Raw genomic sequence first — 24495 nt, 5'->3', positions numbered from 1 at the left:
ACTCCCTGTGTGAAACAAAACTTGCTTGGCACATCTCCTTTGAACTTAACCCCTCTCACCTTAAATGCATGCCCTCTAGTATTAGACATTTTGACCCCGGGAAAAAGATACCTGCTGTCTACTCTATCTATGCCTCTCATAATCTTATCTAGATTCTATCAGGTCTCCCTTCAGCCTCCACCGCTCCAGAGAAAACAACCCAAGTTTGTCCAACCTCTTCGTATAGCTCATACTCTCTAATCCAGGCAGCATCCTGGTGAACCTCTTCTGCACCCTTTCCAAAGCCTCCACATCCTTCCTATAATGGGGCAACCACGCATACAGCATGAGCTTTCTGTCGCTTAGCCTTCAGTGGAGGTGCAGCAAAGACTGTCCTTACCGATAACCAGTCCCAGTCATTGGATTTTACAAGTTACTTGTAGAATAGTTGCTGGGGAAGTTCTAACAACTTGCCAAAACTGTTAACTGCAAGGGGGAGAACTGTCAACAAAGCAGGGAAAACACCAAATCCCTCGTGCTCATATTCCCAAACAATCCTTTGTTATTAATAAGAAAGCATTTGTCCTTTTAAGGAGAAAACGTTGCTCGACTTAACACAGCTTTTTTCCTAATGATTTGAAAACACTTGAGAGATGATTTCAGGAGTTGCCCGAATGAAGTTTTTCAGTAAACATTCAGGAACTCTATTTTTAAACTTCTAAGAGATGAAAGAGAAAGAGATGTAGAGATATGGCACAAAATATCATCACTCAAACATTTGCCAACTGGGTTCACCGGAAAATTTGTTATGTTACAGTGTAACATCTAAAAAAGTGAATTAAAAGTGTGTTGGAGCTGGGAATAGTGCCCAATGGTCCCGAAAATCTGCAGATCTGGCACCAAAGTCCAGAGTGTGCTGGATGAACGGAGTGTTAGGTGTAGGAGTCCCACATTGTCAGGCCTCTGCTGGGCCTGAGTTCTGCTCTGTTTTACCCAGGTATTAAGGTCCTTTTCCCACTATTAGTAGGTAGGCTGGTAGGTTAATTGGCCCCTGTATAGTGCCCCTAGTGCATAAGTGAGAGGTAGAACCTGGAGGGAGTTGATGAGATTGTGGGGAGAATAAAATGAGATTATAGTCAATGGGTGCTTGCCGCGCAGCACAGGGAATACCGATGGGTCTGTATGACTCTTTATCCTTATGAGGCTGCATCTACTTGCTGCTTCCAATATTCCGCCTCGTATTTATACCTCAAATGTTATAAATAAAACTCTCGGTACAACAGGTCTGTTCTTAGCCTTTGTTTGGACTCAACTGCACGCCTCCACCTCTGATGAGTAGGCCTTGCTGTAGGAATGGGTTCCCTCAGCACTCTCCCCCACGACAGAGCACACAAAGGTTGACAGGAGCCGGGGTAGGGGTTGGGACAGGAGAGTGGGTGAGGCTGCAGAATGGGGATGATGGGTTCTGTAATCATTACTCAGGCCAGGGGTACTGGTACCTGCGAGGTATTTGCCATTCAGAGGTCGGGGTCAGGCTTCTGTGAGTCAAGGGCATTGCTGATGGTGGGCTGGTGGGTTGGTGGGTGCCTGGGAGGGGCCTGTGTCTGTGCTGAGGGTCCTATGAGTGCAGGGTTGATAGATCCCTGATGGGGGTGTTGGGTGATCAGTGTGGCCATGACACACTGATCTTTGTGATCTCAGGTGATCTTTGTGGGTGGTAGGGTCATGGAAGGTGGGCAGTCAAGGGTTGTAAGCTGTGGTGACAGAACGGGGCTCAGGACCATGATGGGGAAGCAAAGAAATAAAGGAAGGAACCCACCTGAGTGAGTACCAGGCAGCTCAGAGAGGTCCCTTTAAATGGGGCAGTTACAGGGATTCTGGCGCTCAGGAAACAGTTGAGAGACCCCAATGGCAGAAGCGTTTTGGAACCATGTGGTCCAATGTCTCCTGGCAATGCCTGAAACCAGGCACGCCCTGAATTTGGGTCTGAAGACTGCTGATTGGCACATTCGGAATCAACGACCCCGTGGAAACTAATTGTCATATTAAAGATACTCTAAGTAATGAATCCAGGTGATATGTGTGCATCTCTCTCTCTCTTCCTCTCCCTCTCCCTCTCCACCTTTCCCTCTATCCCTCTCTCTCTCCCTCTCTTCCCCTTTAGCTCCCTCTGATTCTCTCTCTCCCCCCACCCCTCTCTCTCCCTCTCTCTTTCACTCTCTCCCACCTATCTCTCTCTCTCTGACTCTCTCCCTCTTTCTCTCTCTCTTCCCCTTTAACTCCCTCTGACTCTCTCTCTCTCTCTCTCTCGCTCTCTCTCTCTCTCTCTCTCTCTCTCTCTCTCTTTCCTTCTCTCAGCTTCCTTCTCTCTCCATCCCTCACCAGTAGAAAATATTTTACGACAACGAATCATGGCTTCCTTCCTTTTACAGAGGCATAGACCACAGAGACAAGCACTTCAGCCCACCAAGTCTATTCTGATGATCAAGTAACCACCTACATAATCCCATCTAGCAACATTTGGTCTGAGGTCGTCTGTGCACTGACAACTCAAGTGCTCACCCAGATGCTTCTTAAAAGTTGTGGAAGTACCATCTATTCAGGAAGTGCGTCCCAGATTCCAATTACCTTCTGGTGAAAACATCCTTCCTCAGATCCCCTCCAAACTTCCTACTGCTCACCTTCAGCTGGTGCCCTCTGGTCTTAGGCAGTTCTGTCATGGGGAAAAGTTTCCTACTATCTACCCTATCTGTGCCTGACCTGCTGTCCCCCTAACATATTCTTGGGACATATTGTTTAGGTGCCTCTCCTCTATGGCTATTGCCAAGGCTGGGGATGTGACCTACTCCCGGCATCCTGAGGCATCTTGTCCGAGGTATACGTGACCAATTCCCTAAAAACAGCCTTGTACTGGGAATGAAGTCACTGTGTTCACGCCCAACAGGGAAAACGGCTGATTCGGGATTTGTGACCTGGATGAATTTCTGGAGTGACACAACTTGACCCAGCTTTTCACAGAACCATAAGAACCTGTTACAGCACACAAGGAGGCCATTCAGCCCATTGAGAACATGCCAGCTCACCACCAGAGCAGCACACTTGTTCCACTCCTGGCCCCTTCTCCATAACCTTGCCAATTTTTCCTCACCGGATATTTATCCAATTCCCCCTTGAGGGCCACAAGGGAACCTACCTCCACTACACCTACAGGCAGTGCATTCTTGCTTCCAATAACACATTGCATTTAAAGGTTTCCTCATGTTATTCTTAACTCTTTTACCCTTTAATTTATACCTCTAGTCCTCAACCCTTCAACCAACGAGGAGAGTCTCCATTGCCCATGTTTCCTAGAACCCTCGTCAATTTATATATTATCAGATCATCCATTGGCCTTCTCTTCTGTATAGTAAACAATCCCAGGCTCCCTAAAATCCTCTTAACTGTACTCCCTCATTCCAGGAATCACACATAAGTTTCTCCTGGATCCTCGCCAATGCCTCCATATCCTTCCTATAATGAGGTGACCAGAACTGAACACAATAGCTGAGGTCAGACCAGTGTTTTGTCCAGCTTCAGCATGACTTCCCTACTTTAAAGCCTCTAAAAAGTCCAGAATTGTCTACATCTTATTAAAAGCTTTCTCAACATTTCTGCCTCTTTTCACGCATTGGGCACTGGAATAGGGTGGATCATGTGGTCAACACCTTGGCATGAGACTGGCGAGTAGGACTGGCAATGGTGGGAGGACCAAGTAGGGGAGGGTGCACTGGCCAGGCCCTATGGAAGGGCTTCCTGTGACCACCAGGTAGCAGAATGACTAGTGGGAAGCTGCCCTTGTGTTGGCTTTCCCATCTGCTGCACTGCGGATTTTACTGCTCTGTAACCTCCGGGTTTTTACAGGTTTATTATTCCCCCTGGGTTCCCCTGAGACCATGGAGAAGGACGAGAGGAAGAAACAGGTTAGAACAACACAGCTGGGGGAGAGGACATCCGACGGCCCAGAGGTCTGACATCTAACATGCCGTTCTGCGCTGATTATCATTGCGCTCACTGGGGAGGACCACCAAAGATGGAGGGGATCACAGAGGTCAGATGGCAAGCAGTCTCTTCCAGTGTATCGCCTAGTCACAGCACATTCTGTGAAAAACTCTCTCTCTCCCTCTCCCTCTCTCTCTCCCTCTCCCAATCTCTCTCTCCCTCCCAATCTCTCCCTCTCCCTCTCCCTCCCTCTAGCTCCCTCTATTCCTCTTTGCCTCGCTCTCACTCATTTTCTGTGTGTGTCTCCCTCTGTCCGTCTCCCTCTCTCTCCCTTTTGCTCTCCTCTGTCTCTCTTTCTCTCTTTTTCTTTGTGTGCTGCGTGTGTGTGCGCGCATGCATGTATGTGTGTGCATGGGTGTGTGTGTGCTCTGTGTGTGTGTGTGTGTGCTGCGTGTGTGTGTGCATGCGTGCATGTGTGTGTGCATGGGTGCATGTGTGCTTGCACACGTGTGTGTGCTCTGTGTGTGTGTGTGCTGCGTGTGTGTGCATGCGTGTCTGTGTGTGCGCCTGCGTGCGTGTGTGCTGCATGTGTGTGTCTGTGTGCGTGTGTGTGCGCCTGCGTGCGTGTGTGCTGCATGTGTGTGTCTGTGTGCGTGTGTGTGCGCCTGCGTGCGTGTGCTGCATGTGTGTGTCTGTGTGCGTGTGTGTGCGCGCGTGTGTGTGTGTGCGCGCGTGCGTGTGCTGCATGTGTGTGCGCGTGCGTGTGTGCGTGCGTGTGTGCGCGCGTGTGTGCTGCATGTGTGTGCGTGCGTGTGTGCGCGTGCGTGCGTGCATGTCTCTTTCCCTCTGTCTCCCACTCCCTCGCCATCCAGTTAACCAACATAGATGAGGTTTCATTGCAATGAAGTGTGGCTTCCCTCACCCCTCCTTCCTCGAGGGAATCCCTGTGGGCAGCCCTTGGCTGCTGAATGAATGGCCTCCAACAATGGAGCAAGGAAAATTGAGGAGAGAATAGGAGGAAGGCAGAGAGTTTGGAGGGTTATAAGGCAGATCAAGGTTACAGTGATGTAGGGGATGGGAGGAGGGTGCAGGAAATGAACTTTCAAACCAGTTGGCCCTTCACAGGGAGCTGGGGGCAGGGCACCGTGAGAGCTGGAGACCCCAGTATGAGTTAGGGAGTGGCCAGCTACCTTAAGGTTCATCAGTGGACCATGTTCCCCTCAGTCAGGGAGTGCTGCGTATAGTTTGCTCTACGCACCTCCTCCATCAGAACTTCTCCCAAACCCTCAGCCCAATGATATACAACATTGCTTGATACCAGGACCTTTGGTACATCAGAGAGACTGCAAACGCTAGAATCTGGAGCAACAAACAATCTGCTGGAGGAACTCAGTGGGTCAAGCAGCATCTGTGGGAAGGTAAGGAACTGTCAACATTTCGGGTCCTGATGCAGAGTTTCGATCTGAAACATCAATAATTCCTTTTCTCCAATGATGCTGCTTGACCCACTGAGTTCCTCCAGCAGATTTTTATCCCTCTCATATATCACTTACATTGAATGTGTAACCAGTCACATCCTGTCCTGTGATCAGAGCTGAAGTGTTCCACAAAAAGCAGCGCTCCAAGGAAAACACAACACAGAGTGAGCAACAGGGCTTGAACCTCTGGCATCCACCAATCTCCCAACAGCAAGGTTAAGACCGGACAGATACATTGACTCTGAAAACCACCCCTCCACCTCTACTCCCTGCTTTCTGTCCATAGACATTTCCACACTGTCAAGCTCCCTTAATCCCAATGACATGGACTTTGCTGAAAAAAGTCTATTACATGGTACCTTGGACAGAAAGGAAATCTGTGCACACAGCACCCACTGCACTTTTCACTTTAATACTTTCCAATTATTTAAACAACCTGGTCAAGTCAATCGCTCACAGTGTATATGTCTTCACTGTTATTTAGCCCTTATATTTCCAAGCAGCAGTTATTTTTTCTCTAAGTTTTTCTGGTGTGAAGCAGCTGGGTTTGTCCCTTTCCACTGTGTGCACGCCTCCAGCAGATGTACGACTGTGATTCTTCTGAAACTTCCACGGACAAGGACCAGCAAGTGCGGCAAACCTGTTGGTCAGATTGTTCACTGTCAATGGGTTAAAGCCAAAACAACTCAAGGAAAGAGAGGTCAAGATGAAATTTTCACAGCTGGTTGGTTAATATGTTACAATAGGGTCTGACTCACAGTTCTGTGTGTCAGGCCGAACATGATGGTCAATAATGGAGTGGGTGACTCAGAGTACAGGGTGGGGACACATAAAGCAAGCTTGGGGAGACCAGTCAACTCGTTCCTCAGTCAAAGCTCAATCAACTAGACTGGTTTCCGTTCATTCCCAATGTAGAGATAAGCCACGGAAAAACACTTCCCATTCAATCCCAATGTAGAGATAAGCCACGGAAAAACACTTCCCATTCAATCCCAATGTAGAGATAAGCCACGGAAAAACACTTCCCATTCAATCCCAATGTAGAGATAAGCCACAGGAAAATACTTCCCTTTCAATCCCAATGTAGAGATAAGCCACGGGAAAACACTTCCTATTCATTCCCAATGTAGAGATAAACCTTGGGAAAACTCTTCCCATTGCATTCCCAATATTGAGATAAGGCTTGGGAAAACCCTTCCCAATCATTCCCAATGCAGAGATAAGCCATATGACAACACTTCCCAATCATTCCCAATGTAGAGATAAACCCTGGGAAAACACTTCCTCATCATTTCCAATGCAGAGATAAGACATGAGAAAACTCTTCCCAATGCATCCCCAATGTCTGCAGGGAAAAGAATTCCCACTCACTCCTACTGTGCAGAATTCCAGGGAGCCTAAGCTTGTCCAGAGCCCCTCATCCAAGTTTTCAATTGATGCTGAGCCGAGCTCCATGTTGGAGAGAACAGGATGACGAGAGGAGATGGAACCAAGGCAGGAGGCTGGGCTTAAGGTATGGATTGTACCGCAGCAGTTGGAGGAGCCGAATGGCATCCTCCTGTCCTGGTGTTGCTTTCACTGAGCTGGAAGCTCCAGTACTCTGCTTGTCCCATGCAGGAACCCACCCGTGTACACCAGGGACCCACTCACCCATCACTCAGAGGTCACCAAGCAACCCGAGCCTTGATCCTCAGTTACAAACCTTCCCAGTACTCCCTCCAGAAGCACCTCCCTCTGGCACCCCTCGCCCTTCCAAAACCAACCCCGTCCTCCCTCCCTGCTTCAATATCGGGGTGGTCACCCCAGCCCAGCTGCCCCAGTGCCTTTTCTCCAGGACCCATTGCCCGACCGCACTCGCTCGTCCGCATTTTTGCAGGAAAGGACTTCGGGGGGTGAGGGGAGGGGGGGGAGGGGTTTGCAGTCATCTTACAGCCGGTGAGATATTTCACAGGGCACAGTCACTGTGCTGTGATGGAGGAAGAGGGGCACCCAGTTTGGCCCCAACACACAAGAAAATAGGAGGAGGAGTAGGTCACCTGACCCTTCAAGCGATGCGATGCTGGGAACACTGGGCTGGAAATGCTTCCTTTGTTACGCAGGCTCATCACGTGGTGTTAAATGGAACCAAATTCAGAAAGAGATTCAGATAAGTTTATTGTCACATACACCAGGGTTCAATGAAATTCCTTGCTGGCGTGAAGCTCACAGAGTAAATAGTATACGGTAATAATAAATACAGCAACAAGAGCAGAACAGCAGAATGGTGCAAAGATTGCAGTGCAAACTGAGGTAGTGGAGAAAGAAATGCTAAAGTAACAATGACGGAATAACTGAGAAAGGTAGAATGAAGGGTGTAAGAATGTGGCTGCACCACTGGGATTTGAAGGAGGTGATTGGTTCAAACTGCAAGTGTCACCACGTCACACGGTGTGGTTGAGGAACAAGTCGACAGCATGGCTCGGAGGACCTCTCCTACCTCCAGCCGGTGCCTTGGGGTTCTGCACCTCTACTTTTTGTCATTCACTCGAGGGATGTGGCCATCGCAGGCTGAGCCAGCATTGATTGTCCATCACTAGTTGCCCTTGAGAACGTGGTGGTGAGCTGCCCTCTTGAACCGCTGCAGTCCTTGAGGTGTGGGAATGCATTGCCTGATAGGCTGGTGGAGGCAAGCTCATGGGGGGCTTTTAAGAGGGGCTTGGGTGGGCACATGAAAGAGAGGAAAATGGAGGAATATGGGCATTTTGTAGGTAGGATGGATTAGCTATGTTGGCACAACATTGTGGGCCGAAGGGCCTGTTCTGTGCTGTACTGTTCTATGTTCTATCTTCCATCCACGGTGCTGTTAGGGAGGGAGTTCCAGGATCTTGACCCAGTGACGGTGAAGGAACGGCAATATACTTCCAAGTCAGCACCAGGCATACCTCAGAATGGGGGATCAACCTGGTGAAGAGACAAGACAGGACTACTTGCATACCAAACAACCTAACTAGGTGTATTTAAGGCAGAGGTTGATAGGTTCTTGATTGGTAAGGGAGTTAAGGGTTACAGGGAGAAGGTGGGAGAGTGGGGTTGAAAGGAAATCAGCCACGATTGAGTGGCAGAGCAGACTCAATGGGCCGAATGGCCTAACTCTGCTCCTATATCTTGTGGTGTTATGCCTCCTGTCCCGCTGAGCTCCTCCAGCAGATTGTTTGTTGCTCTTGAAATCAATGTTCAGTGCAGACGACCCATTGAAGCTGAAAATTCTGCTGTGTTTGCCTCACAGGTTCAGTTCTTGGTGTCGTACCTGCCCTGTAGATCGATGTTGGATCCCACCAAAAGCCTTAAAAATAGACTGAAGAGCGTTACAATACTCATAAAATGTAATCATCCTTTTCTCTCCTTTGCACTTTCAGCCTTAAACAAGCCAAGTCCAGGCCCGACGATAAATCACAGCCCCTCGTCAGGTGTCGTGCTGTTACAGTCATTAACTCCAGTTCCCTGGCAGTTTGCTGACAAGCAGATATATCGCTTTGTGAAAGTGATTCCCTCTCTGGTGGTGAAGAAATGTTACCCATGTCCACTGACTGATGGAGTTCAGAATGGCTCTCAGGGTTAAAGCTGTCAGCACCTCATGGGAAAACCATTTGTATTCTTTCACAAGGTTTTGCAGAGACCACCACATAATAGCAACCTGGCGTTTGACTACAGTGGCCTGATATGGTGTTGGCTTGAGTCGGAAGTGCTTGGCACAGATCAGGATAGACTGGGTTCGCTAAAGCTGGGCTCTTGTCGTCTGTATTAGATTCCTTTACCATGAATGGTTTCAGAGATGCATTGGCTGTTCTTAAAACAACACAAACCACCATCAACTTCTGTTTATCCTCGGGCTTCAGTGTGGAAAAACAGCTCGCAATGGCTCACGGGAGTGTTGGATACTCCAGTGTACAATTCAGCAGAAATTAGAGCTGCAGATATTGGCAATTAATGCACAGAAAATAAAGGTCAGGCTCCCAGAGAGGGAGGCAGGGTTTGGAAGAGGTATGTGTGTTGGGGGGAGGGGGTGGAGGAGGAGGAGAAGCCATGAGATGGACACATGTAGAACTTGCAAACTCTTGTACCATCATTACTCCCCGGTGACTCAGCTCTGGCTTCCTAATACTTCCTGCACGGGCTTCCTGTCACTGAAACTTCACAGGTCCCGGGGCTGTGAACTGGTAGCCCTTTTCCTTCAGTGTTTCCCACACTGCAAAGTGCACCATCAGCTGCAGGTGACCCTTGACCTGGCTTCGAGGTGACTAGTCACCCTGTCACAGTTGGACACAAAATCACCACTGCTAGATCCATCAGGTTGCCAGCTTGCTTTCTAATCACGATCCAATAATGTCCGGACAGGTCTGGCATTATGTGAGAAGATGTGCAAAGCTGTGTTAACCCTGTAAGTGCTGGCAGGGCATTACACTGACCTGCATTGGTCTGCATCGCTGCGTTGGAGTGAGCCTGATTTTCACTCCTCTTTGTACTGACTCTAATGGGTGCAGAGGAGATTCACCAGGATATCCTCTGGGATAGAGCATTTCCCTTATGAAGAGAGACTGGATAAAGCTGTGTTTGTTTTCCTTGAGGCTTAGGGAGCTGAGGTGGGGTGTGATAGAGGCATACAAAATTATGAGGGGTGTAGGTAGGGTGGACGGTAGGAAAGAGACACAAGAGACTGCTGAAATCTGGAGCAACACGCGAGATGCTGGAGGAACTCAGTGGGTCAGGCAGCATCTGTGGAGGGAAATGGACAGCTTTGTCCATAGATGCTGAGTACCATCTCTTGGACAGTAGGAAACTTTACCCCATAGCAGAAGTGTCTAAAACTAGAGCACATAGGTTTAGCATAAGGAGTAAATGGTTTGGAGGGGCTCTGAAGAAGATCTTTTTACCCAGAGGGCGGTCGGAATCTGGAACGCACTGCCTGAGGGGGTGATGGAGGCAGAGACAATCACGACAGTTGAGAAGTATATAGGCAAGCACTTAAGTCACCAAGGCATGGAAGCATAGGGACAAAGTGCTGGTAAATGGGATTAGAATAGGTGTGTGCCTGATGGTTGGCATGGAGATTGTGGGTTGAAAGGCCTGTTTCTGTGCCATATGATGCTATGACTATGAACTCCCACCACTCCCACACAGTTTCAAGCTCAATACTCTGATCTGTCTTCCGCGATTACCACCACCGAGAATCAAGCTCACACTTCCAAAATATATTAATAACTGGCCAATATCACCATTCCCTTTAGAGGCCAGCTCTCAGGGCATTGTGGATAGGGATCATCTCTCTGGCTCAGAGGCTCATGGATTCAAGACTCCCTCCACAAGGTCCAACACGTAATCCTGGCTGACACCCCAGGACTGCTCCTGAGGGAGTGCTGCACTGTGGTGTCTACCTCATGAGGCTCTGGTGCGTGTAGGTAATCTCCTGGCTCCGCTGTTTCGACACTTACCTCCATTGCACCCTTTCACCACATCCTTCTCCTCCCTGCCCCCTCACGTGTTTACCCAGTTTCCACTTAAATGTATCTGTACCAGTCGCCACAGCCGAGATCCACATTCACGCCGCTCGCTGGGTGAGGAGGCTTCTCCTGTGCCCCTGGTTGCTGTAGATTACAACCTTTGCTTCTGGTCCTGCACAGACATCACACCTTGTCAGGTAACCTGCACTCTCTGTGCTCCTTGCTTTCTCCTTCCGGCTCCACCTCCCCCTCCTTTAACCCAGTGTCATTCCCCTCTCTCACCTGGTTCCATCTGTCCACCATCCCTCTCTTATCTGTTTCCGCTTCCAGCCTTCCAGCCTCTGTCTCTGCCCCCTCCGTCCCCTCCCCATACCTGACTCCATTTTCCCCTCCTTTTTTCTTTCTCTTTATCTGTTTCTACCCCATCACCCGCCAGCCCCTGTCTCCTGACTCCACCCTCCTCTACCTTGCCCCACCTGCCCATCATCTCCCTCCTCACCTGGTTCCACCTATCACCTGCCAGCCCCTGTCTCACCCCTCCCTCTCTATATCGGCTCTACATTCTCAGTCCTGATGCAGAGCCTTGACCTGAACATTTGACCATCCCTCTGCCTCTGCAGATGCCGCCTGACCCACTGAGTTTCTCCAGTGGTTTGTTTCCTGCTGATGTCACTCCAGCAATCAAACCCCAAGGGCAGCCCTCAAGTCATCCCGTCTCCCTCCTGGAGAAAGGATCTTCATCTCTTCAGCTTCTCCTCTCTGTGTTTCCTGATGCTTTTGGCCGGTGTGTGGAATGATGTCGAGCTATCGAGGAGTTCCATCTGTGGGATCAACGTTTGCGATGCTTGAAGGGCTGAGTGGTCTGAACTGAACCTCCCTGTAGTCACATGGACCTGAAGTTGTCCAGAGGCACCCAGGAAATTGTCTGGGGTCAGGAAATTCCGAAAGTAAAGCTCGGACGCTTTAGACAGTTGAAGTTGCTCTGTGCTCCCTGCACACCATTTCCTGACCTGCATTCTCAAGGGGAGAAGGAAGGATTCAACCAAGAGTTCGCGAGCAGGATGGCACAGATGGCACCTTGTTCCTGCGCCAACCTTCCACGGCAGCTGTTTCCTTTACAAAGGAAATCCAGGTCCATAAATAGGTCACTCCACAGAGCAAGAAGCACTCTTCTAAAGACTCAGTTAAGATTCATTTAACCCTCTGAGGTTTGCATTGCAACTCGGAAAGAACTAAGTGTTTGAGTAAGAATTCGTACTTATCCCAGGCCATTTACTGATTTCATGATATCCTAAATTGTTTTGGAATTGAAATCAGAATTGGTTTATTATTGTCACAGATACAGTGACAAACTTAGATTTGCATGCCATACATACAAATCGTCTCAAAATATAAGTACATCGAGGTAGTACAAGGGAAAAGCAATAACAGAATACAGAATAAATTGTGACAATTACTGTTACAAAGAAAGTGCAGTGTAGGCAGTCAATAAGGTGCAAGGGCCATGACGAGGTAGATTGTGAGGTCAAGAGTTCATCTTTAATGTACAAGAGGTCTGTTCAAGAATCTTATAACAGCGGGATGGAAGCTGTCCCTGATGCATGTTTTCAAGCGTTTGTACCTTCTGGAAGGAGGGAAAGAGAACATTCGGTGTGGCTAGGGTCTCTGATTATGTTGGCTGCTTTTCCAAGGCAGTGGGAAGTGTAGGCAGAGTCCATGGATGGGAGGCTGGTTTCTGTGATGTGCTGAGCTGTGTCCACAGCTCTCTGCAGTTTCTTGCAGTCTGAGGCAGAGCAGTTGCCGTAACAATCCGTGATGCATCTGGATAGGATGCTTTCTACGTTACAGCCAATAGCACAATTTGGAACTGTTGCCTGACATACAGGAGGACCTGGTGCTCGAAACAGTGTCCAGGGACAGTGTTATAGAACCATAGAACCATAGAACCATACAGCACAAAACAGGCCCTTCGGCCCACCGTGTCGTGCCGTCCATCAGACCACCCTCACACTACCTAACCCCTTCCTCCCGCATATCCCTCTATCTCACGTTCCTCCATATGCCTATCCAACAAGCTCTTGAACCTGTTCAATGTATCTGCCTCCACCACCATCCCAGGCAGTGCATTCCATGCACCAACCACTCTCTGGGTGAAAAACCTCCCTCTGACATCTCCCTTGAACCTCCCACCCATAACCTTAAAGCCATGACCTCTCGTCTTGAGCATTGGTGCCCTGGGAAGGAGGCGCTGACTGTCTACTCTATCTATTCCTCTCAATATTTTATATACCTCTCATGTCTCCTCTCATCCTCCTCCTTTCCAGTGAATAAAGCCCTAGCACCTTAAGCCTCTCCTCATATTCAATACCCTCCAATCCAGGCAGCATCCTGGTAAATCTCCTCTGCCCCCTCTCCAATGCCTCCATATCCTTCCTTTCAAGGTTAAACACCAACCCAGATAGCCCAGCTAAACTGGCTCATTTAGGCAGCTTGGCTGGCATGGATGAATTGGGCCAAAAGGCCTGTTTCGGTGCTGCTTTGCTCTACGTCTGTACGTCCAGCCAGAATGCTAATGCTTGTTTCTAAAACGGAAGCACTGGTTCGTTTGAATTGAGCCATGCCTGGGCTTCTGACCACCCTCTCACTGTACACAATGTGGAGGCTTGTCCTGGACTCTGTGCCCATGTCCCTGGAATGCCCCTAACCCAACACAAGTGAGGCAGTTGCATGGAGCCAGACTGTCAACCAACCAATCAAACCTGAAGGCCAGGTCGCACCTTCAGCTTTCCCTTTTCGAGATAATGAGCCCCATCCCACTGGTTGTAAAGACTGGAAGAAAACTCTGTTTCTCCCGCTTCTTGGAAGAGTGTCACTGCTTCAAGGAGGAGACCATGCCTGTGCAGGATCAGCTGCAGTGCCTGATGGGAAGAGTGGCCTGAACAGGACTGCCTTCTGGTCACCTGGATCTTCTTTCCCGTTCTCTTCCAGACAGCAGGAATCAGAACTGAACCAGTTATTAGTTGAGACCAAGAGTGGGAAGGCCCTCTCTCCTCTTCCCCAGAGTCTGGAATCCATGTTCCCAACTTAAGAACAGACACTTGATTGAGGTGTCTGAAGCTCAAAGTTCAGAACACATCAGGAGGAGAACCCTGTGGAAGGGCAGAGGGAGAAGAATCACTTGGGAGCTCGTGTCAGTTTGGCCAACTAAACAAAATAAGTATTACAGACGGAAACAGGCCTTTCGGCCCAACTCCTCCATACCGACCAAGATACCCATCTGAGTTAGTCCCATTTGCCCGCAGTTGGTCCATATCCCTCTAAACCTTTCCTATCCATGTACCTGTCCAAATGTCCTTTAAGTGTTGTTATTGTACCTGCCTCAACCACTTCCTCTGGCAGCCCGTTCTATATGCATCACCATCTGCGTGAAGAAGTTGCCCCTCAGGTCCCTTTTAAATCTTTCCCCTTTCACCTTAAACCTATGCCCTCAAGTTCTAGACTCCCCTACCCTGGGAAAAATACTGCATGTGTTCACCCTATCTATGCCCCTCATGATTTTATACACCTCTATAAGGTCACCCCTCAGTCTCCTATGCTCCAAAGAATAAAGCCCTAGTCTGCCCAACCTGTCCCTGTAACTCAGGCCCTCGAGTCCTGGCAACAATCTCATAAAGTGAAGTTGGCAGATTGAATTGTCAGGTGGCTTTAAGCTGCCTTTATTGTGGATCAAATGCCTGTATTGTGACTGCAGAGCTGGGAATGTTTCTCCTTAAATTTTTCCCACTAGGCTGCGTTCTGTACCAACACACTACCAGCGCCCAGCACTGTCCCCCTCCCCCTCGAAGGGTTAACATGGACCTTCACTCACTTCATCACAAACACGGTGCTGTATATCTTTAAACCAGGAAAACACAGCATTTCCTCTGTTTGAAATAATGAATAGCAGCACCAATCTAAAACTGTGCCAGAATGCTCCTCACTTCCCTTCCCATCTCCTGGCTAAAAATAAAATAAAAACAGGAATCACGCACTCCCCGGCCTCCTTGCCCAGTCTGCTTTCTCTGACAAGATCCCGCTTTCGTCTCTCCTTAACCTTTAAGATCCTCAGTGCCCCATTGGAAGCAAAACACTTTTGGACGTTCTTGGCTCAAAGAGTTCCATTTATAAAGCTCATCCAGGTGTCTGCTGTGTACAATGTTGAAGGGATCGAGAGAGGTGTCTCTGTGCCCTTCTGCCCAGGGTCCTGAGCCGTGCCCTACACCTCACCAAGTGAAGCGTGCGCCTCTTACTCCCATCACCCCAGGGTACCAACTGCTTGGGCAGGCCACAGGGGTGAGCACGGTGCCCCAGTGAGTAGAGCAGGCTGCCTCACAGCGACAAGAGACACAGGTTCAATCCTGACCTCCAATGCTGTCTGTGTGGAGTTTGCATGTTCTCCCTGTGACTGTGTGGGTTTCCTCCGGGTGGTCCAGTTTCCACCCACATCCCAAAGACACGCAGGTTGGTAGGTTAACTGGCCATTGTAAATTGCCTCCAGTGTGTGGGTGAGGGGTAGAATCTGGGGGAAGTTGATGGGAATGCGGGAGAATAAAAAACGGGATTGATGAAGGATTAGTGTAAAAGGGTATTTGATGGTCGGCATGGACTTGGTGGGCCGAAGGGCCTGTTTCGTGTTGTATCTCTGCATGACTCTATGATACAGCACATCTGGATCAGAGGCTGGGGCTTCCATTCTCAAGACTGAGAGTTGCCTACAGTGCAAACAAACAGTACGTATGGACTGCTGCCCTGTCAGCAGTGCTGTGGCAACAAGGAGATGTTAAAATTGCCCTCTCCATTGGATGTGAAACAAGAGGGACAGCTTCTAGGAAAAGCTGTGAAGTTTTCCCCTTCCTCTGCTGCCCTGGCCAACGTCGATCGTTCAAACCACAGAGCATCTGACGAAGAGTCTTCGATCTGAAATGTTAACTCTGCTTCTCTTTCTGAGCATTTCTTGCATTTTCTGTTTTTTATTTCGGATTTCCAACATCTGCAGTTTGTCCTTTGATTTTGACATGGTCGTTGTCACAGCGTGGGAGCTTGTTGTGTGCAGGCTGACTGGACCCCTTCCTACCTTCCAGCCCTTTCAACAGTAATTCATTGATGCTTGAAGATATAAACAACTTCTTTTGTTCATGATTTCACAACTATCAGCGTTGTTCATAACGTGGGAGTCTCAGTGTCCCCTCCCCACTAAACAGTGTGTGTAACATCCTTCGTCCTCTACAGGAAGTTGCACCATCTGGACTTTGAAAGAAGGATCTCCACGTCACCAGAGCTCAACACACGATGAACATGCATCCTACTGCTTCTCCCTGAGTAATTCTTGTTTTTATTGTCCAAGGTGAAACTTCCTCTCTGTGCTATTTTCTGGCCCTGTCCTTTTCTCAATGTCAAGCACTTTGATTGGATGATGGGTGGTGGACGCACGCAGCTCCGACGCACACCGACTGATCTCCAGGCTGAGGGGTGGGAGGAGTGGGGGGATGGGAGGGGGTGGGGGGGTTGGGGGAAGAGGGAAAGGGTGAGGAGAGTGGTGGGAGGGGCTGGAGAGGGGAAGGAGGGAGATGGGAGGGGCTGGGGGAGGTGAGGATGGGGCGAGGGGGTGGAGAGAGGGTGGGGAGGGGGTGAGGAGGGGCTTGGGAGGGATAGGAGGGATTGGAATGGGCGGGGAGAGGGTGAGGAGGGGTAGGAAGGATCGGTGGGAAGGGGTGGGAGGGGGTGGGAGGGGGTGGGAAGGGGTAGAAGGGGTCGGAGGGCAATAGGAGGGAGTGGAGAGGGGATGGAGGAGATTAAAAATCATTGATTCTTTTTCTTAAACTAGATAAGGATAATCTTTCCAATGGCAGAAGGATAACTCGCTCGGAGACGCTGGCTTCTGGTAATTAGCAGAAACAACAGAGGAAGCACGAGGGAATGTTTTTTACTGCAGTGAGTTGTGATCCAGAATATGTTGCCAGAGGGTTCGTGAAAACAGAACTGGTGGTAACTTTCAAAAGAGATCTGTGTAAATTAGCTGAGAGAGCAGTGGGACTGGGATCCAGCAGTAGTTCTATCAAAGGGTGCCCCAGTAACCCTCTCTGCCTCTCCTTTGTCCTTTAAGATGCTCTTTCAAAGTCAACATCTTTGATCGTTACACAGTGTGATATCTCTTTATGTAATTTGGTTCATATTATCTGTTAAGACCCTGTTGAAGAGCCTTGGGATGTTTAACTGGGTTAAAGTTGTTCCGTGAATGCATGTTACTGCTACTGTAGTTCCCTCTGTGCTCAAGCAGATTGTCTAATGGGGAGCCGAAGTAACTGTTACATTTGTGTATGTGGGTCACTTCATGGCTTTGGGCTCCTGGCTTCATTTCTGACTTTGTTATTCAACATGTTGACCTAAAACCAGCCAAGGAGCACAAAACCATCTGTGACTTCCCCGTCCATCCATCCCACAACTTCATGTGCCCTTCAAGGTCTCTATCTCTTTTCAGTGAATTCGTCAGGAATGGAACACACTCCGACTCCCTCAGCCAATGCTGGGCATCGTCCACATGACTGGGTGAAATATTCCCTCTTTCCAATCTGCTGTGCCATTTCTCCCAGTTTTGCCCTAATCCTGCAACAACATTGGCTCCAACCGGAGTGAGATTCATCGGTATCTGTAGCTCTCCAATGACCTGTCATTTGCCAAATGAGAAATCTGGATTCATCGTTAAAACAACAACTTGCATTTACACTGTTCCTTCGACATAATAAAGCTCCCCAAGGCACGCCACAGAAATGGAGGCAGACAGAATTGGACAAGTGCCTAAAGAGATATCATCCTCTGGCCCTGTGCTGAGGGGGGTGGTTAAGAGCTGACCAGTTTGGTGAGTCTGGGGTCATCTATATAAGCTAGACCGGATAAGGACAACAGGTTTCTCCCCCTGAAGGATACTAGTGAACCAGTTTCCTTTTTACAAATAAAAAGTCAAAAGTCAAGTTTATTATCATGTGCACAAGTCCATGTGTGCACACGTGCAATGAAAAACTTACTTGCAGCAGAATCAAAGGCACATAGCATCTGATATGCAGCATTCACAAGAAAAACTCTGAGCAGTTCCCACACCAAGCCGTGATGCATCTGGATAGGATGCTTTCTGTGGTGCATTGATAAAAATTGTGGAGTGTCAAAGGGGACATGCCAAATTTCCTTAGCCTCCTGAGGAAGTAGAGGCACTGGTGAGCTTTCTTGGCCGTGGCATCTATGTGTTTGCAGCTGGAAAGGTGATTGGTGATGTTCGGTCCCAGGAACATGAAGCTTTCAACCCTCTCGACCTCAGGCTACTTTCCCTCAATGTCACAGGTTACACAGATACACACCGTTCACAAGAAAAACATAAATTATCAACAGAAATTATACAAAATTATACCTGAAGAAACACATTTAGAACAGAAAAGAAGGAAATAAAGTCCAGCGTTGTGCAATGTGGCCATGGTGTTGCTAAATTCTAATGATTAAGGTTGTGCCGGTTGGTTCAAGAACCAAATGGTTGAAGTGAAGTACCTGTTCTTGAACCTGGTGGTGTGGGACTTCAGGATTCTGTACCTCCTGCCCGGTGGTAGCTGTGAGAAGATGGCATGGCCTGGTTTCTGATCTGATAGTTTCATGCTTTCCATTATTGAATCTAGTTTATTATTTAATTTGGTTCTTTGAAGCTGACATATTTCTTTGTTAGGGAAGGTTATTATACCGCCTCAGAATGGCCTCCAGCCCTCGGAACTTCCTTGAATCTCCACCTTGCTTCCAAGCTTCAGCTTCCTGGCAATCACTCCAGGGGTTGGTGCTGGGTGGCTGTTGAAGTTGTGCAATTGTCCCTCAAACTTAACAACAGCATCTTCCCCACTGCTATCAGACTCCAGGACCAATCAGCTCTTTCACACACCCTTCCCAGCAGTGCTGTCACATTCTCGTTCTCCCTACCTCTCTCCATTATTCCCTTATTGTTACTTTAGTTTTTTATTGCACTACCTCAGTTTGCATTACTATCTTTCTGCCATTCTGCTCTTCTGCGCGCATCGGTGTATTTATTGTTGCGTTATTACTACCATGTACACTGTGAGTTTCAAGTGAACAAGGAATTTCATTGTACCCTGGTGTATATGACAATAAACTAATCTAATCACTCTGAAATTCTGTGCCCCTCCACCTTCTACCACTTCGGCACCTCCTTCCAGGAATCCAGGCAGGCACGGTAGTGTAGCGGTTAATGTAATGCTTTACAGCGCCAGCGACCCGGGTTCAATTCCCGCCGCTGTCTGTAAGGAGTTTGTACGTTCTCCCCGTGTCTGTGTGGGTTTCCTCTGGGTGCTCCGGTTTCCTCCCAAATTCCAAAGATGTACAGGTTAGGAAATTAGCGTAGTGACACTTGCGGGCTGCCCTCAGAACACTCTACGCAAAAGATGCATTTCACTGTGTGTTTTGATGTACATGTGACTAATAAAGATATCTTATCTTATTTCCCCCGAATTCCGCTCACAGGTCGACCTTCATCCTCTCGGGGCACCTTGCTTGGGTCAAGGCGCATGGCTTCTCCCCTACCAGGTCACCGCCCCAGTGCTGGGCTCTCTCATGGCGGAGTAGACTGTCTGATGTGGCAGCACTTCCCCTTCAGGACCACTCAGTCCTCCACAATTGACCTCACATGTGCAGAGGTCCAAGGTACGCTGAAGAGTGAGTGGTTGCTAGTGAGCAGTTCCTTGTGGACAGTTTAGCCCACCTACAACTTACTTTCCCACCTACCTGTCTGTCATCAGCAAAGTTGGCTGTAGTAGTCGTGGTGCTTTCATCTATGAATATAGGTTCGCATCAAATAAGGCTCCACAGTAGGACGCTGTGGCACAGCACAGAAACAGACCCTTCAGCCCATCATGTCTATGTCAACCATCCATACTCATCCCACTTACCAGCAATTTATTGGTAGACCTCCAATGATTCAAGTGCTCATCCAGATGTTTCTTAAATGTTGTGAGAGTCTTTGCCTCCACCCCTCATTCAGGAATGTTATTCAGATTCCAACCACCTTCTGGGTGAAAATGTTCTCCCTCTCCCACTTACCGTTGGCATCTTGAAAACGTTGCACTTATCTCTGCTCTTTGTTTTCAGACTGTTAAACAATCTGTCAGTAATCATCCCCCAAATATATTACCCTTAACCTCACGAACCTTTATCTTCATGTACTAATTGTACATGGCACCTTATCGAATGCCTTTTGGAAATACATTACATCCACCGGCTCCCCATTGTCTACTCTGCTTGTTACATCCTAAAGGAACTTCAATAAATGTGTTAAATACCACTTCCTTTTCATTAAACTGTGTTGACTCTATCTAATCATGCTACATTTTTTGAAGCACTTTGTTATTACTTCCTTAATAATGATTCCAACGTTTTCCCAACAACCAATGTGAAGCTAACTGCCCTCCCATTTTATCTTTCCCTCTTTTATTGAATACATCCATCATTTCCCAAAATCCAAGAAATTTGGAAAATTATAACCAATCCAGCATTGTTCAGATACTTCTTTTCAAATCCTTGGATGCAGCCATCAGAGCCTGGGGTTTGTCAGCCTTCAGTCCCATTAGTTTGCTGAATATTTTCTCACTGAAGTGATATTCATTGTTTTAAGTTCCTTGCTCTCTTTTGCCCCTTGGTTACCTGTTATTTTTGGTATGTTTTTCCTGTGTTCAGCTGAGAATACAGATAAAAAGTATTTGTTTAACATCTCTCTCATTTCCTAATTCCCATCATTAGAGCAAAACTCCGATAATCCGCAATCCGATTGTTCAAATTCCAGATGGTTCGTCAAGTGGCTCACCAGGGTCCCTGTTCCCACAATCCTTTTAAACTCGTGGGGGCCCCTTTCCCAAACTCCTTTTAAACTCACTTTGGCCCCTTTTCCCACGCTACTTTTAAACTCAATGGGGCCTTGCTTTTTTTTTCAAAAATAAACTTTAATCATAAAAGTATATACAGGCCGTCCCCAGGTTACGAACACCCAACTTATGGACACCTCTACATACAAACGAGCTCCCACTTTACTAAATTCAAAAGTCCTACGCACGTACAAATGCTCGTTCCTATGAATGGCAGAACTAGTTTCCTCTCTCTCTCCACTTTCAGTAATTGTTCTTTCTTATCAGTCTTATGTGCTTCTGATGCCATTCATTCAATACTGTGGAGGTGTCGTTACCATATTGTGTAATTTTTGTGTATTTTCTGACTTACGGACAAAATCTACTTATGGATATCTGTAAAAACGGAACCCGTTTGTTACATGGGGACGGCCTGTACAGGAAATACAAAACAATCGCTGCATGCCTTTCTATACATTCATCGTGTCAACAAATCAGTGCATTCTATTAACAATTCATCCTTTCCCGCAGTCCTTTAAAACTCACCAGGGCCCCGTTCCTGGTTTTAAACTCACTGGGTCTTGTTCCATGTTCCCTTTAAACTCGCCAGAGCCCTGTTTCTTGCTCTCTCTTTAAACATACCTGATTCACTGAAAAATGTATTATACTACTGTGTCACTAAAAAGTGAATTAAAATTGAGTTGGGGTAGTACTAGGAAATAGCATCTAGTAGTCCAGAAATTCTGCTAGTCCAATACCTTCAAAGTCCCGAGAGTGCTAGATTATTGGGGATTTGCTGTAATTCCTCTGTCTCAGCTTCTCTGCTCTTTATGTATTTATAAACGCTCTTAAACTAATTTTATATTTTGTGCTTGGTTGCTCTCATAACCTACTTTCTCCCACTCCTCTTTCCAGTCACCCTTTGCTGGTTTCCAAAATTTTTCAACCCCAGGTTTATTGCTATTTTATTCAGCTTTACAAACGTTTTTTGGTCCAATGTCATCCTTAATTTCTTTAGTTCGCTGAGGATGGATCACTTTTCATAGAACATAGAACAGTACAGCACAGGAACAGGCCCTTTGGCCCACGATGTCTGGGCCATTACTATGCCAACCTAAGCTAATCCTATCTACCTGCACATGGCCCATATCCCTCCATTCCCTGCCTGTTCATGTGTCTGTCTAAATGCCTCTTAAATGTTTTCCCACAGTCTTAATTCTTCAATAGAACTACAGTCAAGACTGACCCTGCCTCACCTTCGATTGGGAGCTATGCGTTGTCAGTGTGGCAGGAGCAGGAGAACTGGCTGGTGTACTCTTCCGTCCTAACTCTCTGGACCCAACTGTGGCATCAAAGGCTGCTGCTATGGCCTTGAAACTCACCAGTCCCAACGATTTCTAGTCCACCAAATGCTGAAGCAATTGCCTCACTCGTTAGTCGAAAGGCCAAAAATGGCAGATGCTGGAAATCTGAAATAAAATCAGAAAATGCTGGAAATATACTCTGCTTCTCACTCCACAGTTGCTGCCTGACTTGTTGAGTGTTTCTTGCACTTTCTGTTTTAATTGTCCGAGGATAGGTTTTGAGGATTCTTTGGCTGGCATTTCCTGCGATTAAAATCAGGTGTCCTTTCCCAGGTGTTAAAGAGTCTTAGAGTCATAGAACACAGAAAAAGGCTCTTTGGAACATCATGTTCATGCTATCCCATTTACCAGCACTTGGTCTGTATGTCTTGGTAATCAAATGATCGTCTAGATACCTCTTAAATGTTGTGAGAGTCTCTGCCTCCACCACCCCATCAGGCAGTGTTTTCCAGATTCCAACCTCCTTCTGGGTGAGAAAGTTCTTCTTTCTCACAAACCCTTTATTCTTTAGATACTTCAAAAGCTTTCCAACTATCTGCCCTAGCTATTGCCCCTCATAATTCAGTATACTTCCATCAGGTCCCTCCTCAAACTCTTAGTGTATCAGCATGCAAAGTAGAGATAACTTTGCGTTAGGATGGCAACAGGGACTATCAAGTCCACTCCAATTGAATGACTCCTGGGGCTGGTCCACACTGCCTTGTCTGGCATTCACCATGGCTCGTCCAAACTCCATGAGGTGGTGAGAAGTACTGGCAACACCGCTGTGTACAAAGACTCAATAAACCATCACACTGGTCATTCTTGGAAACAGCAGCCATCGCAGGCTGGCTCAGTGGCACAGCTGGTAGATCTGCTGCCTCCCAGCTCCAGTGGCCCAGGTTCAATCCCGACCTCCGGTGCTGTCTGTGTGGAGTTTGCATGTTCTCCCTGTGACAGTGGGTTTCCCCCGGGTGTTCCGGTTTCCACCTACATCCCAAAAGACACATGGGTCGGTAGGCTAATTAGCCGTTATAAATTGCCCCCAGTGTGTAGGTGAGTGGTTGGATCTGAGGGCAGTTGATGGGGATGTGGGGAGAATAAAATGAGTTTAGGGAACAGGAAGAGCATCATTCTGAGGTTCCTCTCTGAGATGTCCTTGGATGGACAATTATCACCACTCCTTAGTTGGATCCATCTGCTGAAATCTATCTGTTATGTTTTGTTAATTTAAGTTTATTTAATTTATGCTTTTCATGTTTGTATCGTACTGTGCTGCTGCTGCAAAAGGCTAATTTTCATGGCATTTATACCCTGGGCAAGTGTGCCCTTGACAATAAACTTGAACTTGTTATCTGCACTGTGAGAGTACTGGTATAACAGGCAGGGGCTCTGCAGAAAATCTTTGTTTTGTTTCTTTCTATCACCACACAGATCGCTCCCCTGCTTAAAGATATATCTCCACCTTCTGCTCGACAACTGGGGTGAGGACCTCAGACACGGCTGCTAGCACGGTTTGCGGAGGGATGCTGCCCACCAAGGCCAACACTCGCTCCGCCTTGAACACTGTAATGGGATCTTTACTATTCCGAGCCCATCCTAAAGCAAAGGCTGACACCATCAACAGTGTGGCGTTCCCTGCCCCACAACCCACTGAGTTTCCATGTCCGCGTCCAGGAGTTGGCTTGAACCTCTGACTTTGCACCAGAATTGACCAGAATGGGATCAGCGGATACAGGGATGGGGCTACCAAGAAAGCCATGACTGAGAGTGAGACAGGGTTCTACTCTGGAAGCACCAGAGAGACTGCAGATGAAGGGTCTCGACCGGAAACATTGATTGTCCATTTCCTTCCACAGATGCTGCCTGACCCATTGAGTTCCTCTAGCATTTTGTGTTTTGCTCTACTCTGGAAGGTTATATTTTCCTTTTGTAACTACAGATTCCTGCAGTTGCAGTAATGGGATCTGGATCTCATCAAATTAAGACTCATTCACTTGGTCCTGTTCCCAGTAGGGCAATTTCCTCCCATGTACTGTGGAAAATCAGTTACCTTTAATCCCAGTGGTATCGTTATTCCTCTTTTTACTGAGTCTTGCCTGATCTCCCCTCATCCATTCTGGCACTAATCTCTGCCAGGATTGGGTGCCACTGTGAAATGGGTACTTTTCGTTGACCCACTTATTGGTGCTTTATGTCTAAGACTAAACAGTAAGGGTGACCGGGATATTCAACCATGCAAGGCATCACTTCCCTTGGCCAACACGTGGGATTTCTCACACACACTCATAACCTGCATTGGTATTGGTATTTGTTTATT

The 24495-nt window shown here is 47.7% G+C and overlaps 1 long non-coding RNA gene across 2 annotated transcripts; it reads left to right on the top strand.

Annotated features, from left to right (window-relative positions):
* Positions 1-16206: 16206 nt before the first annotated feature.
* LOC127586459 (uncharacterized) lies at positions 16207-23529 on the top strand. Of its 2 annotated transcripts, none has more exons than XR_007958690.1 (4): positions 16207-16295; positions 16776-16832; positions 19460-19639; positions 22043-23529. It is a non-coding gene; the product is annotated as an uncharacterized LOC127586459 (long non-coding RNA). The 2 variants fall into 2 exon arrangements; XR_007958689.1 differs by having other exon boundaries at positions 16219-16295; positions 16776-16882.
* Positions 23530-24495: the final 966 nt, after the last annotated feature.

Source organism: Pristis pectinata, chromosome 35 (assembly GCF_009764475.1).
Source record: "Pristis pectinata isolate sPriPec2 chromosome 35, sPriPec2.1.pri, whole genome shotgun sequence".
NCBI classification, from domain to species: Eukaryota; Metazoa; Chordata; class Chondrichthyes; order Rhinopristiformes; family Pristidae; genus Pristis; species Pristis pectinata.
The sequence above is the reverse complement of the archived record's forward strand: the minus strand, read 5'-3'. Positions and strand labels throughout refer to the sequence as shown.